Source organism: Watersipora subatra, chromosome 4 (assembly GCF_963576615.1).
Source record: "Watersipora subatra chromosome 4, tzWatSuba1.1, whole genome shotgun sequence".
Lineage (NCBI taxonomy): Eukaryota > Metazoa > Bryozoa > Gymnolaemata > Cheilostomatida > Watersiporidae > Watersipora > Watersipora subatra.
The window spans coordinates 42786243-42802010 of NC_088711.1; positions in this window are offsets into that span (position 1 = coordinate 42786243).

Below are 15768 nucleotides of genomic sequence, written 5' to 3' on the forward strand. Positions count from 1 at the left end.
TGTATTCCTCATGACCCAAATAGATACCAGATATAACCATATCTGCAGTGACCATACCATAAAACAGCCTTCCTCTACAATATAGAAACTAACCATGCTCATGACCCAAATAGATACCAGATATAACCATATCTGCAGTGACCATACCATAAAACAGCCTTCCTCTACAATATAGAAACTAACCATGGATAATTTTTGTATTATATACAAGTAGACCCTAGTCTTCCTTCTCTGACAATAGATTAACATGCTTACAAATCCAATGCTGTCTGTTTATAAACACGTAACTTCCTGTGGCGCCCGAATCGTAAAGTTGATCTACACTTTTATTTTATCACGAATAGAATAGTAACTTTTTGTTGCTGCTTCTAATCCTACTAGCACAAGTTGGTTCACATACCAGCAGATGGTATAATGTAAACACCTTTTCAAGCAAAACATCACAGGATACGTAACAACTAAACGCGCTTTCTCTCCGACTGTGTGCGAGGAGAAGTAAACAGCATCAGCCAGCTTCCTGTAGGGGAGGAGTAGGATAGATGGTTACAGAGGATATATAGACCACCCCTTATTGTAGGAGCTGTGTTATCTGTTCATGTTTTCCACTGCCATAATCTTTTTAGTCAATCAACAAAGAGCCCACAGTTGCCATTTTTAACATTTTTCATCATTCATACAAAGAGCTGCAGGTGAGATGCCTTATGCTTGCAAACTTTAAAGATTGACTTGCAACAAATTTCACATTACAGTTATTTGGTATCAAAAGATTCACCATGTCTTACTCTGTTGTGTTGTAAGTGCCAAATATGTGGAAATGTGATTACAAGCTCTTAAAAGCTTGAAAACGAAAAGCAGCTGTAGATTGGAATCTCTTTATTTTGATGACGTGACCACGAAATTTAGTTATCGTCTTGTCACATATGTTCTCACGTGAATTGAAAGGCCAATACAAAGCTCAATATAAAACTTATCGTAGTACTAGTTTATGACAAACACTTCGGGTTTTACTGAAGACCCCGTATCAAATATAAATGCTCACTACTTTACAGTTTTGTTTCGGCATTATTCAATCGTCAAGTCGTTCTCTGATCACGTGACCCAATACTTCGCAAATAATTTTTACAGCACTTTTCGATTATCACAGGTGACTAACAGGCTCGTCATGATTATCAGACAATGATATGTACTCCTTCGAGCTAAGATTAAAAAGTTTAACGATTTTTTACAGCAATTTATAAGATATCAGTGCTAAAAGTGACAGCATTACAATGACAATAAAATAGACGCGTAAGAACAATAGACATAGTTTTATTGAATGCGTGAAGTATATTTGTAAAAATATTTCGACGAATAAGGTTGCAAGAAAGTGTAAACAGAAACCATCTCTCACAACTACATCACATTTGAGCCGCTTTGGAAAGGGAATCCAAACTACGGCGGTCTTGTGTGGCTGCGATTTTCTGTTCGTTTTTGAACTTTTAAGAGCTTGTAATCACCTTTCCACATATTTTGCATCTACAACACAACAGAGTAAGACATGGTGAACCTTTTTATATCAAATAACCGAAATGTGAATTTTGTTGCAAGCCAAACTTTAACTATTTCTAGTAAGGCAATGCTGGTTGGGTCTTTGTAATTATTAAAAAGATGTTATGAATTTTAATTTTGTACCAAAGTTGAACATTAAATGAGCCAATCAATGCATTTTGACAAACACTTAAAACTGTTCAATCCCAAAAATTATCAAATTACCAATGCTTTGACTGAGGAGACATGGGCCATGCCATGGTAGGATAGGTGAGCCGGGCAGTCCAAGTATTCTAAATGAATGCAGATATATACCTGGAAGATTGGGAAGGCGGTCCATCTATCCTATTTTTTGATTATGCCAGATAACCATGTCCCAATTTTACAAAAAGAGAACAGACAGAGAAGCGATAACCCGAGAATGTGATGAGAAAAGCTGTCAAAGACGTAGTATAGAATAAGAAAATATGAACTATAAACTCATCCTAGGGCAGCGGACTATGTATCCTTCGTACCGGCTCATGTATTCTCTTTGAAAGAATAGATGAGCCACACTTTTAAAACTCACTTTTCATCAAATATTTTTGAAGTTTAATGGAGTTTAATGCCTTTGAGATTAAAAGGAGTTTAATGCCTTTGTAATATTGCACAAAATGCAAAATGAAATAGGAAGTTTTTTTTGGAATTTTTTGGCAGAATATATTCAGATAACAAATTATTAGCACTTTTGGAGGCCCACGTATCCTACTCCCCTCCCCTACATGGTGATCTTTATCAGGTTAAATGAACATTTATAGCTTTTGTCTAGTTCTCCTATTGCGAATTCTATTGCTAAGTTAATGACAAATATTTGCTGTTCAACTGCTCGCTACATATTCCATAAAATTGTTTTGTTACATCTGTTGAACCTCCTTTAATAGGCGTTCAAACAAACATTGAAATACAGTGCATTTAAGAATATAAGATATGTTGTTCATATTAAATTAATGCAAGAAAGTTGCCAGATCAAAGTGGTTGTATTTAGTCACTAAACCGAGACTTATCCTGTTATGTTATCCTAATAAGTAAGTTTCAGAGATTCACTTCAGGTTGATTTGGAATCAATTTACAATGATGCGATTTGCAATGAATCTTTGGTGCTACTTTATCGTGAGGTCTACCACCATATGTAACTTACCCAAGTGCAACCTGAGTGTACCACATGATCGGCCCTTTCGGCACCTACCCATCAAACATACCAAGTGATTCATTCTCCCTGTACTTTTCCATTTGACATACCCCTGACATGCCCTCTCTGCACCAATCCATCAAACAGGTAACCTGCCCATCAAACAGGTAACCTGCCCATCAAACAGGTGACCAGCCCAGCAAACAGGTGACCTGCCCATCAAACAGGTGACCTACCCATCAAACAGGTGACCTGCCCATCAAACAGGTGACCTGCCCATCAAACCGGTGACCTGCCCATCAAGCCGGTGACCTGCCCATCAAACCGGTGACCTGCCCATCAAACCGGTGACCTGCCCATCAAACAGGTGACCTGCCCATCAAACCGGTGACGTGCCCATCAAACCGGTGACCTGCCCATCAAACAGGTGACCTGCCAAATATGTAAATGGACACAAATGAATCCTTTAAATCAGATTACCCCTTGGCCTGAAATAGTTAGCATCGATTGATCATACATCAACATATATATACAATAAATATTTTATATACATTATATATAATATAATACTGTTTTATAATATATATATTAGATATATTATATATATTTTATACCTAAATAAAAGTATGGAAATGTGTGATGTCCATGAGTGAGGGGTAAGATAGCGGTAGACCTCACGATAAACCGCTAATGGGAGGTAGACGTCACGCTCTTTTTCCTTTGTACTGTAGCTTGTAAGAATATTTCTCTTTTGTAAATATATATGATTGAGTAGGGTAAGAGCATGTATGGGCCTTTTCATGCATGTTTTTTCTATCTCTCTTCTGTCAGTGCTCCATAGTGTGATAATAAGATGGAGCAGTGTTCCGCCCTTCCTTTGTATAGTTTAGCATACAATGTAGGTACTTATGTTTTTTGAGCACCTGTGGTATACTGTCAAATACATCAAGTGGCGCTGCCAGTATGGCTAGCAGCGCAATCTTCTAGTTCATCATAGAATTTTTACATATTTAATCTTTGACATTCTCACCATTTATTAGTAGAGTTGTGTTCCGAGCCAACTTATCAAAGATCAGCTGGTAATAATCCATACAATTTCTGAAGAAATATGCGGAGGATTCCTATTCAACAACAAACAGCTCATAACTATTACATAACAAAGCTCTCTCTGCTGTATAAGAAACAGCTAATCTAGTATAATAGGTAATACAGCATAGTTGATCTGAGTTGTTGCTATCATGAACTATTGGGTTTAATGCATAGGAAAGTCACATAGCTGTTTTTGTAGTGGATTATGAAGTGCTATTCTTTAGTGAGTTTCAACACTTTTTAGGGTTCACAGACCAGCTGTCATTGGTAAAGTCTGACAACTGACAAATACTGACATCATTTCCAGAAAGTTGTTACGAGGCTGCTAGCATATGTCAACACAAAGTATTTATATAAAATCTTTAGAGATCATTCTCTACCTTTTATCTGGAATTGCATTCAACTACTTGATCAGTTCTGAAAAAGGTTTTAACCTACATGTATGCATTATATGTATCAACTTTTTTCTGTTGTTGAGATCGAAAAGTTTTTATAAAAATATATAATATTGGTGGTTCGACTGCACGAATTCCACCAGAACAAGGTGAGTGGTATTTAGCGACATGATGAAATATATGATTCCAGATAATTGCAGAGATTTTTAGCTATTGCCACCGGGTCGATAAGATGAACAACCTCAACCTGTTGTTGAAGTATAACTATATGAATATAAATTACAAATATATATATAATATAAATAAACTAAATAAAATATAAATACCAAGTAATTTGATTGAATAACTTCTGAAATAGCATTGATTCTTACTGCAGAACATTAAATCTTTATAAACAAAAACATATTTCTAAAGAATTACTGAATGGACATGTGCTTTCCACATGAATTGCGCAATCATGACAAATGTATGAGTCATGCAATGGTCATTCACAGAATGTAATCAAATAAAGTAATGTATAAAGTAGTCCCCAGTAAACCATGCTATATATTTACAAACAACACAAAGCGCTAGCCACACAATATAAAAAATGATCAGAAACAAAGTAAAAGTGAACAATGATAAAACCACCTAAATCCATATGTACCAAACGTGTACGCCTAAGCCCAGAGTTTGTAACAGCCATCTATAAGCAGTTTTTATCTTTGTTTATGTATTTATCATGTTTTTGAAGAATCAGTTTCATTATGTTTTGTTCTCTTGAATTACCAATAAAACGAAGTGAGAAATTTAACAAATTGAAAATTAGTTCAAAGTGAAACCCTTTATGAAAGAAGGAGCACATGTAAATGTTTGATTGTAGACCGCTGCCCTGTCACCCAATTATGCCCCTAACGGTAATGGATAACGAGCTCAGTAATATTGTGAGAATGTTTTTGTACTTTGGGACAATTACTAGTGCATTAAGAACGACTTTCTGCTGTAAGACTTTTTAAAGTAATGCTGTGATAAATATGTACTCTACATGGGTGTGTTCTAAAGATAGGCTAACTAAATATTCCTTCATTTGGTTTGTCAAATCTACTAGCATTAAGCAAAGATAAAGGCTACTGGAACTCATGTGAACTTGTCAGCTATGAAAATGTTGTATCAACTGCTATAAAATGTTGTATCAACTGATGAGAAGCATTACTGCTAACAACAGATTGTCGCTGGTATAGGGTTGGCTTCCTCTAAGCAGTGAAGAAACTTCAATTGGATGCTCCTCTTTGGGTGGTTATCACGAGTGAACTCTTTGTGATTGACAACGTGAACAAGCTACTGCTCATATTCATTTAACAAAAATAAAGGCTATTGGAACTCATGTGAACTTGTCAGCTAAATGTTGTATCAACTGCTATAAAAATTGATTTAAATTGATTTTGGTCGTGGGCTGTATGACAGTGGAATTGGAGTTCTTGTCTTGCTTTGGTCACAAAGCAAGACAAGAACTTTACTGCTAAACTTAATGCCCGTACGCTCTTAACGCTCTGAAACTGGCTACTTACAGGCTTATATATGTATAGCCTTTATATATAAATTGTATATACTAGAAATTCCACTGTCATACAGCCCACGACCAAAGTGATATTGGAAAAAAAGAAAGGGTACGGATGGTTGAGAAATGCAATATTAGCAGTCAAATGGCACTGCAGTGCAATAGGATAACTGCAATGGTAGCTGTAATGTACTGGGTGTGGGTGTTATTATATACAACAAATAGCAATAATGAAAGAAAAAGATTATATGTTTATATCTCTCCCCTGCAATAGGAGAAATGCAATATTGGCCAATATTAGAAGTAAAATGTACTGATATTATTAATATAACCAATATTATTAATATAGTAATAATATAAAACCAATGCACAATTTTGTTTACATTTCAAAACGTCATAGCTAACAATATCAAGAACTTGTGATATTTATATAGATTTTATAAAATCTGTACTACGTAGTCATTATTCTGTAGTCATCCAAACTTATAATTAAATATTGTAATAATCTTATAAGAATCGATAGAAAAATATATAATAGTCATTTCCTTTACTTACACCGCGTTGGACATCAGTTAGAATACCAAAGAACTCAAAAGTGTCTAAAATGTCAGTTACTTTGAAATCGGCAAAAATGAAACAAGTTCAGTAATTAATTAATTAATTAACGTTAATTACAGAAACCTTTGGCAATTCGACAATGCTATAGACTGGTGAAATGTGCACGTTATTTTTTTGTGAAAAGGGCATGACTTAATCGTTCTATTCTCTGTCGCTCGGTGTTTCAATTTCCACTCTTAATTTTGATAAATGTAAGGCTTAGCAAGTTTTAATAACGATTTTTGGCCAAATAAATCTGTCTATTTGTGTATAATCCGTTCATATGGGTAAGTTTTAAGATACTGTCAAGACTTTTCAAGGACTTGGTAACATATTTGAATAGGTTTATATGTGTTTTGTATCGTTATTATACTTAAACGACTCTACAAAACAAAGGTTAAATATGTTGATGAGATTTCGAAACGAGGGTTTGCGACGTTGTTGATGAATAATTTTTGTAAGTTGGGTGCACATGCATTTATCATAAAAACTCTCAAACTTCGCTCGGCTTATTTGGTCGTGGGATAAATAATGTTCAATCGGGACTGCCTGGACTAGCTGGGAGTCTCGAGTGACAGATTTTATTGCATGTATAACAAGCGTGATTGATCAGCCTTCTGTTTTTGTTTAGTGATATTACACTAGGTTTTCTAGTTTGGTTACTGATAGGGTATGAATCGTTGAATCTTTGAAAGGTTGCACATTATATAGATATATACGTATATACATGAAAATATATACCGGCATAAACTTTGCTTCTGTTTGGGGTGCTCTAATTTTTCCATTTCATTAATCTTCAGAAAATCTTGCAAAGAAGTCCAGGCATTTCATGGGAAAGATCCCGATTATGATTGTTGGTTCGAAGATAATGTTATGCAAACATGGCCAAGATATCAACAGAAGAAAGAAGCAGCAATACAAAGTGCAAGTGAGTGACAGCAGAATCTTCGTGTATAAGGGGAGTGACGTACTGCACTCATGGTAGATGTCAATAGCAATGCTACTTTTTTACATGTATCAGACTCGTCTGCTTTTTTCTTGCCCAAATTATAATATGCATTTAGTTAATATCGGTGATGAGTTGCTACTTTTTTTGTTTCACCGTAATCTTTGTATCTGCTTCACTCAGTGAGTTCATGCTTTGTTGTGTCATATGGAATATCCATTCAACCTTGTTGTAGAAAGAGACTAATTCTGACTATCCATCAGTGTTGAAGCTCTTGCTACGAAATAAATGATATTGATTGTGAAATTAACGACTTCTTAATTAATTTCTAGCACCTCGTCACATAATGATTTAAATTGATGCACAAGTGTTAAATTGGCGACTAGTGGTTTCTTATCCACATATTGTTGACATTATTATGGCTGCTGGACTAGCTATACCTACTTTTGAGGCTGATGATGAAGTGGAATCTTTTTTGGAGAGGTTGGACTGTTATTTTACCATGGCTGGTACCGAAGAGAATAATCAGGTGCCTGTGCTTTTGATGGGACTGAGCGCCACACAATATCAGACCTTCAACGATTTAATTTCACCTGCGGTACCTTATGAAACTGATTTTGTTACGTTGAGGACACGTTTGACAGTTCACTATGGTAAGACTAGGAATCAGCGTTTGGAACATACTAACTTTCGTTGCATAGTTAGAAAGGAAGGTGAATCTCTTGCTGATTACCAGGTTAAGGTGAGAAAAGCAGCCAGATATTGCAATTGTGGTGAAAAGTTGGAAGAAAACTTGATAAAACAATTTTTTTATACAAAAACAAGTTTTATACAAAAACTGTGACAGCATAATTGATGTCAAAGTATAAACTTTGCCAAACACAATTTGGTATATGTGTCACACAACATTAGCCAAAATATACATTTGATGTTTTAAAACCGATGGCACGACCAAAGTTTACAGGAAAATATATCATCAAGTATGATGAAATGTATTAAGAATAAACTTTGAAATCAGAGACAGGATGAAATTGTTGACTTTAGACATTGTTCATGGTAATTAATGTCAGCAATGACTGTCTGATATAAATAAAACAGTAAACATTGCAGAGCTTGTGTAAGTGAGTGTCGTTATTGGAATGTTACAGCATGTTATTATAATGAGATAATGGTTGTCATATAAAGCTGACATATTTAGGTCAACTCCGGCGATCTTCTTCGTTGCGATATTATAATATCTTACAGCTTCCCTCTTTGAAAAGGTTGTTTCATACGAGTCACTGAAGAGATAGCTGTATGGAAGTAGCGCTGCTTTGAAGTGGGTGTTGGAAAGGAAGCATTGGAAGCTTTGGTATTGTCTCATATAACGTCCTTCTCGTTAATGTGATGTTTTGGTGCCTGGGTGTCTAATGAATTGCACAAAGTTTCGGTGCGCTCGTGTAACATGTTGTCGATGACAAGTTGTTTGGAGTGTTCCCATGTGGTTTCCATGAGCTCTAAGAAAAGATATAGCATTATGTGTAGTAATCTTTAAATATATATAAATAAACATAAAAATGGTAATTCCTAGCGAGATGAGACCTTACTCTACTGTTCAGGTCTCAACTACTGCTAAAAAAAATAGAATCAACAGAAATTATAAAGTAAAATTGCAAAATCATAAGCAATTTTGCTCGTTATTACTTTAACAGCTTCCTTCATCCATCCATAGTTTTTTTATACTTTTGTCGCATACTGAGAACTAACGGTACATTTGTAATTGATATTACGATGCCAGTCCAAAAGAGGATCAAAGTAAAATAAAACTTTCTGCACTCTTCTTTTACTTACAATAGCTTTAGCATATTCGAAGTTAAATGTAGTAAATGCAGCTGTAAAAAAAACAATAGCAACTTAACTGAATTGCTGCATTGTATTGACGATGGGCTGCGTTAGAATAAAGCACATCTCTTAGCAGAGTGATGAACAAATCAGCTTATCTTTCCACCAATCGACGTTGTCAGTTGATTATCATGGTAAGATGTAAACATTCGGACAATACATAACTACGGGTTTGCGATCCATGCTACAAGAGAACGGGAAGGGGGAACCAAAACCGCCTGTCAAATTCTAGCGGACTCAGCCTGTAATTCACAGACTAAAGTAATTTAGCAGGCCAATTTTGACATTAAGGTCAGCAAAGCAAAATAAAATTATGTATAAAGTTTTTTTGTTTGTTTAGTAATTTGAGTAACTCGAAGCAAGAAGATATTGTGAGGCAAATTGTCTGCGCGGATCACTTTTGCTCAATGATTAATTGCGTCATTGCGCATATGAAAGGCTTCGTACACAAATCAGGAGGAATATTAACTAAGGGAAAGTGTAAGTACACTTATACTCAAAACAAAATAATAATTTATTAATATCATTTTCTAGCCCTTAGGTTATACCTAGGAGCTGGAGGTTGTATCATGTCAGCGTTGGTGGGACGGGTTAACGTAGTATCTTCATTTCTGTTACTGTAGGCCTGTCCGTTATGGTCAGTATGTTTAACCAATACGTAGGTTGATGTCTAGCCAAACGGTGTGGTTTGCTCCCACTATGTTGGCACTAAAGGGCACTATGTTGGTGCAATCATCAGTAGAGAGCACTGAATAATTTTTAATGGGTTCACAGGGGTAAACAGAAAGTAGGTTATGTGTTAATTTCGCGTGTATGTAGGTGTGATTCAACAAGTGCCGGGCAGCTAATGTAGGATTTCATTCCATCGACGATATGACAATTTGAACAAGAGTTTGCATTGCCTGACAAATGCTCAAAAAAGAATTCCGAAACAAGTGGTTGTAATTTGTGTTGATTCTGAGCTCAAGTGCTTGCAACTTAGCGTTCTCTTCTGAATCAGTTACAGTTCCATCTATGATTTGGCCAGAATTTCGTTTTTCCCTAGTAATATTGGATATCTTACTAATGGCAATGTCTTGAACTGACAACTGGACTTCTAATCCGCATTCGCGATTTTGTTTGACAATTTTTTGCCTTGTAAATTAGAGCCAATTCATCATTATCAGACATCCAAAATACATTTGAAACTTCCCTTGAAGCTCCGGTGTGATAGGTATTGGCACTCCTCTTTTATGTCAGGCTCCTATATCGAGGCTGATCTATTCCTCAAAGTACAGAAGCCTGAGAGGTAGGTGCAATGACATACCACACCGACAGGGCTTTCTACTTTTTCCGAGTCTCCATGCCTCTTGAAGATGGTGGTCATTTACAAATATGAATTATAGGCAGTAAACTGGCAGTCTGTACAGCATTTAAACCCAGTATGGTATACAGGATCTGCCAAGTTGTCAGTTCAATATACAGAGCCTATTAGTGACATATCACCATGCGGTGATGTGTGCCATTTCATCATTGAATAGCACACATCCTTTGAAACAACTTGGTCAAAGTAATCATCTTGTCTGGTTTGACTTTCACCAAAGAAACCAGAGTGGGTTGCGATTTTTGTTTGAATAATACAACAATAATATGCTTCACTTCTGTACTGTACTAAATTTGGTTTGTAAAGCTTGAAAGTGAGCGCGTAAGGCTTGTGTGCAGCCGTAGTATTAGGTAATGCACATGGTGGAAATTCTGGTATTTTATACCGCTCGACAGTGTGTCTTGTCTTGCATATCATGGGTGCTTGCCCACTCACAGCCACTATGCAGCAGAGAATACCAATCAATTGGGCTAGCATGGGTTTCTTACTAAATGGTTTTCTGTTAGCTTGGCATGCATGAATGAACTTGTGATGTGAATATTTAGTGGTAGATGCCTTCCGATCACAAGTTCATATTGGTTGTGAATAGTCATCGTTATGCAACCAAACATCCTATATTATCTGCTTTTATGTCTAAATGATGTGACAATGTATTTGTGCTGTAACCACATATATTATCTGTTATTAGTGCTGATGAATAACTGGGCAGTCAGTTGTAAATTTGATTGACTAGTGTACAGTAATGTTGTTGAGTCTTGTGAGTAAATGAGTTGACTATTCTGACAAACATGCTACAGAACTGGGTTGATTGTTCAATAGGGAAATTCCTTTGCTTAGGGCATAGGGGATTCTCAGCACACATGGGCATAATAATCTGCTAATTCTTTACAGTAGGCACGTGTTCCTCAGCTTTTCCACTATAAAAAAGCATAGAAAGTCACTGTTTTCTCGCGCTCCATATTGCCCTCATGTATTGAAACAGCAAGCAGTGGCTCGACTGCCTCAAGCAGATTGCTTACAGGTGCTTCATTGTTCGTCACATCTCTTACCTCAAGCGCATCTTTTACCTCAAGCGGCTCATCACCAAAACTAAAAAGTTCATAATCACTTTCGTATTCAATTTTGTCATTGCCCTCTGCGCAGTTGATGACAGAACTTGTGGCTGCTGCAAAAATTGTACAATTTTCTACCAATTCAGGTTGTTTTTCAGCTAGAGTCTTTTTTTGCTCACTAGCAGCAACGGATGGTACTGGCTGACTTTGTTGATTATTCAATAGCATTTGCCTAAACCACCATGGCGGTGGCATTCATGGATAACCGGAAAACGATCGTTGTTGCACTGGATTTGCATATGTCGGTAAGTTACTACCATGTTGTTGCGAATTAGCGCCTGTCCAAATTTTCTGATCAAATCTGTTTTTCGATCTAATATTGCAGCTGTCGTAAAACCTGTTTGTTTTGCATTATGTCTTGGTCAAAGGACATGACACTGAAAAGAAAGATGGTTTTCACTGCCACACCGAAAGCACTGGTGTTCTGTCTTTCTTCACCTGTCGAATCCATTATTTTAAGGCGAAAATCGGTTAGGCCCATGCTTTTGGTTACTGTTTGCGTTTGGTTGATTATTAGCGGCCCCATCCCTTCTTAATGTCTCACTGGGATATAATCCCGTTTCTACGCTAGTAGCGGCTTACAAAAGCTCGGGCAGGGATTTTCCTGCCAAAGCTAGCACGCTTTCTCAAATTTTTGGCTTTAGGCATTTTCGAAAAGGAAGTAGCACAAAAGGGCTACTCTCAGAGGTATGGCCTTGGCCTACAATCTTATGAAACCTTTCATAATAGTTTTTCACAGTTTCGCCATCGCCTTGCTTAATGGAGGAAATTTCCATAGCAACTTGCTCTGCTCTTCTAGACGCATTAAGTCTATCTTTGAGCAAATATTCTGATGCCTCTTAACTTACATTTTCGTCTATTTTTAAAAATCTCTCGGCAATACATCGCGGTCAAGTCCTTTAGGTAAACTGGTAAAATGACGACGTATTCAGTTTCAGGGACATCATTTAATACACAACACGTTTTGAATTTTTCAATAAGTATTTCAAAATCTTCATCTATCGGTTTGCCTGTAAAGGGCAAGCCAAATTTTATCCAGTCTTTCCTATTACTGGCATGCGTAGCATTAAAGCTGTACTTAGCCCTACTTTCTCGGATCTTACGGAGAGGAGAGCTTGTGTTGGCTGGCTTCCTTCTGTCCTCATTAGTATCCCTGAATCTACGGAAAGGAGAGCTTGTTAGAGCTGACTCCCTTCTTGTCCATATTCTCAATTTCCACCGCTAAGGACTTTAACACATCCTCCAAGCGTCTGGTCCGCTCGTCTAACTGCCGTTCTACACGGTCTGTAAGCATTCTGTGTCTCATCCGCATACGGGTGGGCATCTTCATGTCTTTCTTCCATCCTTCTCTCTAATGCCTCGATGGCATCTATCTCTTCATCTTCCACTTCACTCAGCGTAATCATGGTTTTTGTGTCATTCTCGCACCTCTCCTCAGCTCCTTGCGGGTCACGTTTGCCATGTCTTCTAATTTTGTCTTCCTTGATGACTAGCACTCTTTTTCCCAATCCGTTCTGCAACTTCTGACACTAGAATGCGAGGGTGTGCTGACCTCACACTTATGGGTTCTGCAAAAAACAAAACGTTCACTCTAAACGTTAAGCGAAATATTGTATTTGAGTAATGTACAGTGTGCGCATAGCAATCACATGTAAAGAACTGCTGATCTATAGCTAAACATGGTTCTTTTATACAAAAACTGTGACAGCATGATTGGCGTCAAAGTATAAACTTTGCCAAACACAATTTGGTATATGTGACGCACAACATTAGCCAAAATATACATTTGATGTTTTAAACACCGATGGCACGACCAAAGTTAACAAGAAAATATGTAATCAAGTATGATGAAATGTATCAAGAATAAACTTTGAAGGCAGAGACAGGATGGGATTGTTGACTCTAGACATTGTTCATAGTAATTAATGTCAACAATGACTGTAAAAAGTTTACAGTTTACTGTAAAAAAACAGTAAACTTTGCACAGTTTGTGTAAGTGAGTGTCATTCTTGAAATGTTACAGCGATGTTATTATAATGAGATAATGGTTGTCATATAAGGCTGACATACATGTATTTGGGTCAACTCCGGCGATCTTCTTCATTGAGATATTATAATATCTTACCGTATACAAGTATACAAGACTATTGCTGAATTAAATATTCACAATAAAGTCGAAGGCAAATACGCTTTCCTATCAAAATTTGTTGGAATAACTTTGGGAATTTCAAGCTTTTATCATGTCTGAAAAGTCAGTAGAGAGCCAAGCAAAAGCAGGCGCTGAGCGCACTAGCGACAAACACACTACCTCTAAAGATAGCAATAGTAGAAATAAAACGTCAAAGCGTCTTGAAAACCAGCTCTTGCTTGATGAACCATTCCGATCTATAGAAAATTTAAGTGTGACACACAAGTCATTGCAAACCGAAATACTAAGCAGTAGGCCTACATCTGCACCAGTAACCTATGATCGCCTAAATAGAATGTTGTAATAATTATCTCAAGGCCTAACTAATGCAACTAACTAGCTCATTTAATCAAAAATTTATGATTTGAGCGCTAGACTTAAAACCACAGGCAAACCACAAAAATCGGACATGGTCAGCCAAATCAGTGCGCATTCGAGCCACAAATCTCAAGCAGCTTCCAATCGATCTTCTAAATCTAGAGCTTCCTCAGTTTTAAAATATTATTCTGTGTCTTCCTTCCTTCCTTTGCTCCTCAAGAAAATCGAAATCCAGTCAAGTGAGTCAATCTTTAAGGCCCACGCAGGCTTAAGCGCAGGCGGCAACTCCAGTTAAAAAGTTTCAGCTCAATGCAGAAATCGAAGCTCAAAGATTGCAACAAGAAAGCTTTTTACTTGAAACACAAGCTACGAAAAATGAAAGCCTGATCACCCAAGCGAGACTCAAAACTGAGCTAGATACTAAAACGAAAAGATCTCAAATATTTCCCCAAGCTGTTGCTGAAGAAGACGAATGTGGTTCGCTGATGCGACCATCATCAGGTGTAAGTCATGCTCCTATGTCATCCAAGCCACACCCTCCTCAAGCTTTAGCACCTGTCTCACCTCTTAGTCATGTATCATCTAATCCACTTTCTTTGAGGATAGACAGCTCACAGCCAACCTTTGTTGATCATCTAGCATCAGCAATCAATACTGTTCGACAACGTCCAGATGAACCTCCTGTCTTTTATGGTGATCCATTGAAATACACAGATTGGAAGATGACCTTCCATGAAGCTTTCGAGTCTAGTCGCTGAACTGCAGGGCAAAAATGGCTAAAACTTCAGCAGTATGTCGGAGGAAAGGCACAGTTAGGCATAGAAGGATTCAGCAGAAAGAAAACCAAAGAAGTTTACAAAACTTGCTGGGCAAAACTAGACAAGAGATATGAAAAACTATAAATTATCGCTGAAGCTTACAAACAAAAACTGAACGATTGGCCCAAGATAAAAGCCAACGACGGTGAGCAGCTGGAAAGCTTTGTTGACTTTCTGGAGTCTTGTGCATTCTGTTCCTCGTCTGAACTAAATGTCGACTCAAAGGCTGTCAACAAGCAACTCATTCTAAAACTGCCTCATCACATTGCCCAGAAATGGATTTCTAAAGCCACAAAACTGGAAAAGCAAAGGGGTAAGTTTTTTTCCCTACAAAAGTTCATTGACTTGCTGACTGGCGAATCTGACAATGCAAACAATGCAGAAAATAAAAACAGAAAGCCTAATGAAAGAAAACAAGACGACAGGGCACATTCAATGAATACAGAGGTGACACGGTCACAATGTCTCAAATGAAACATGTCAAACCACAAAACAAGTGACTGCATTGAGTTGTCAAAAGTAAACAGAGAAAAGCAAGTTGAGTTCATACATGACAACGCACTATGTTCCTCTTGTTTGAAACCAAACCACCAATCTAAAGATTGCAATTCTCCAGCAAAATGTCGTAAGCAGGGCTGCGGCCAAAATCACGCTAGTATATCACATGATTACATAATGTCTTGTCGCAATGAAAAGGCTGCAAATAAATCGGAGACTAAGCCTACAAATACGAATTTTCGCACAGCCACAAATGCACACTCGTTTGAACCTAAGGGTAGTACCCAACCTTCCGCAAGAAAACCAACAGAGTCAGAACCTGCTAAGATTG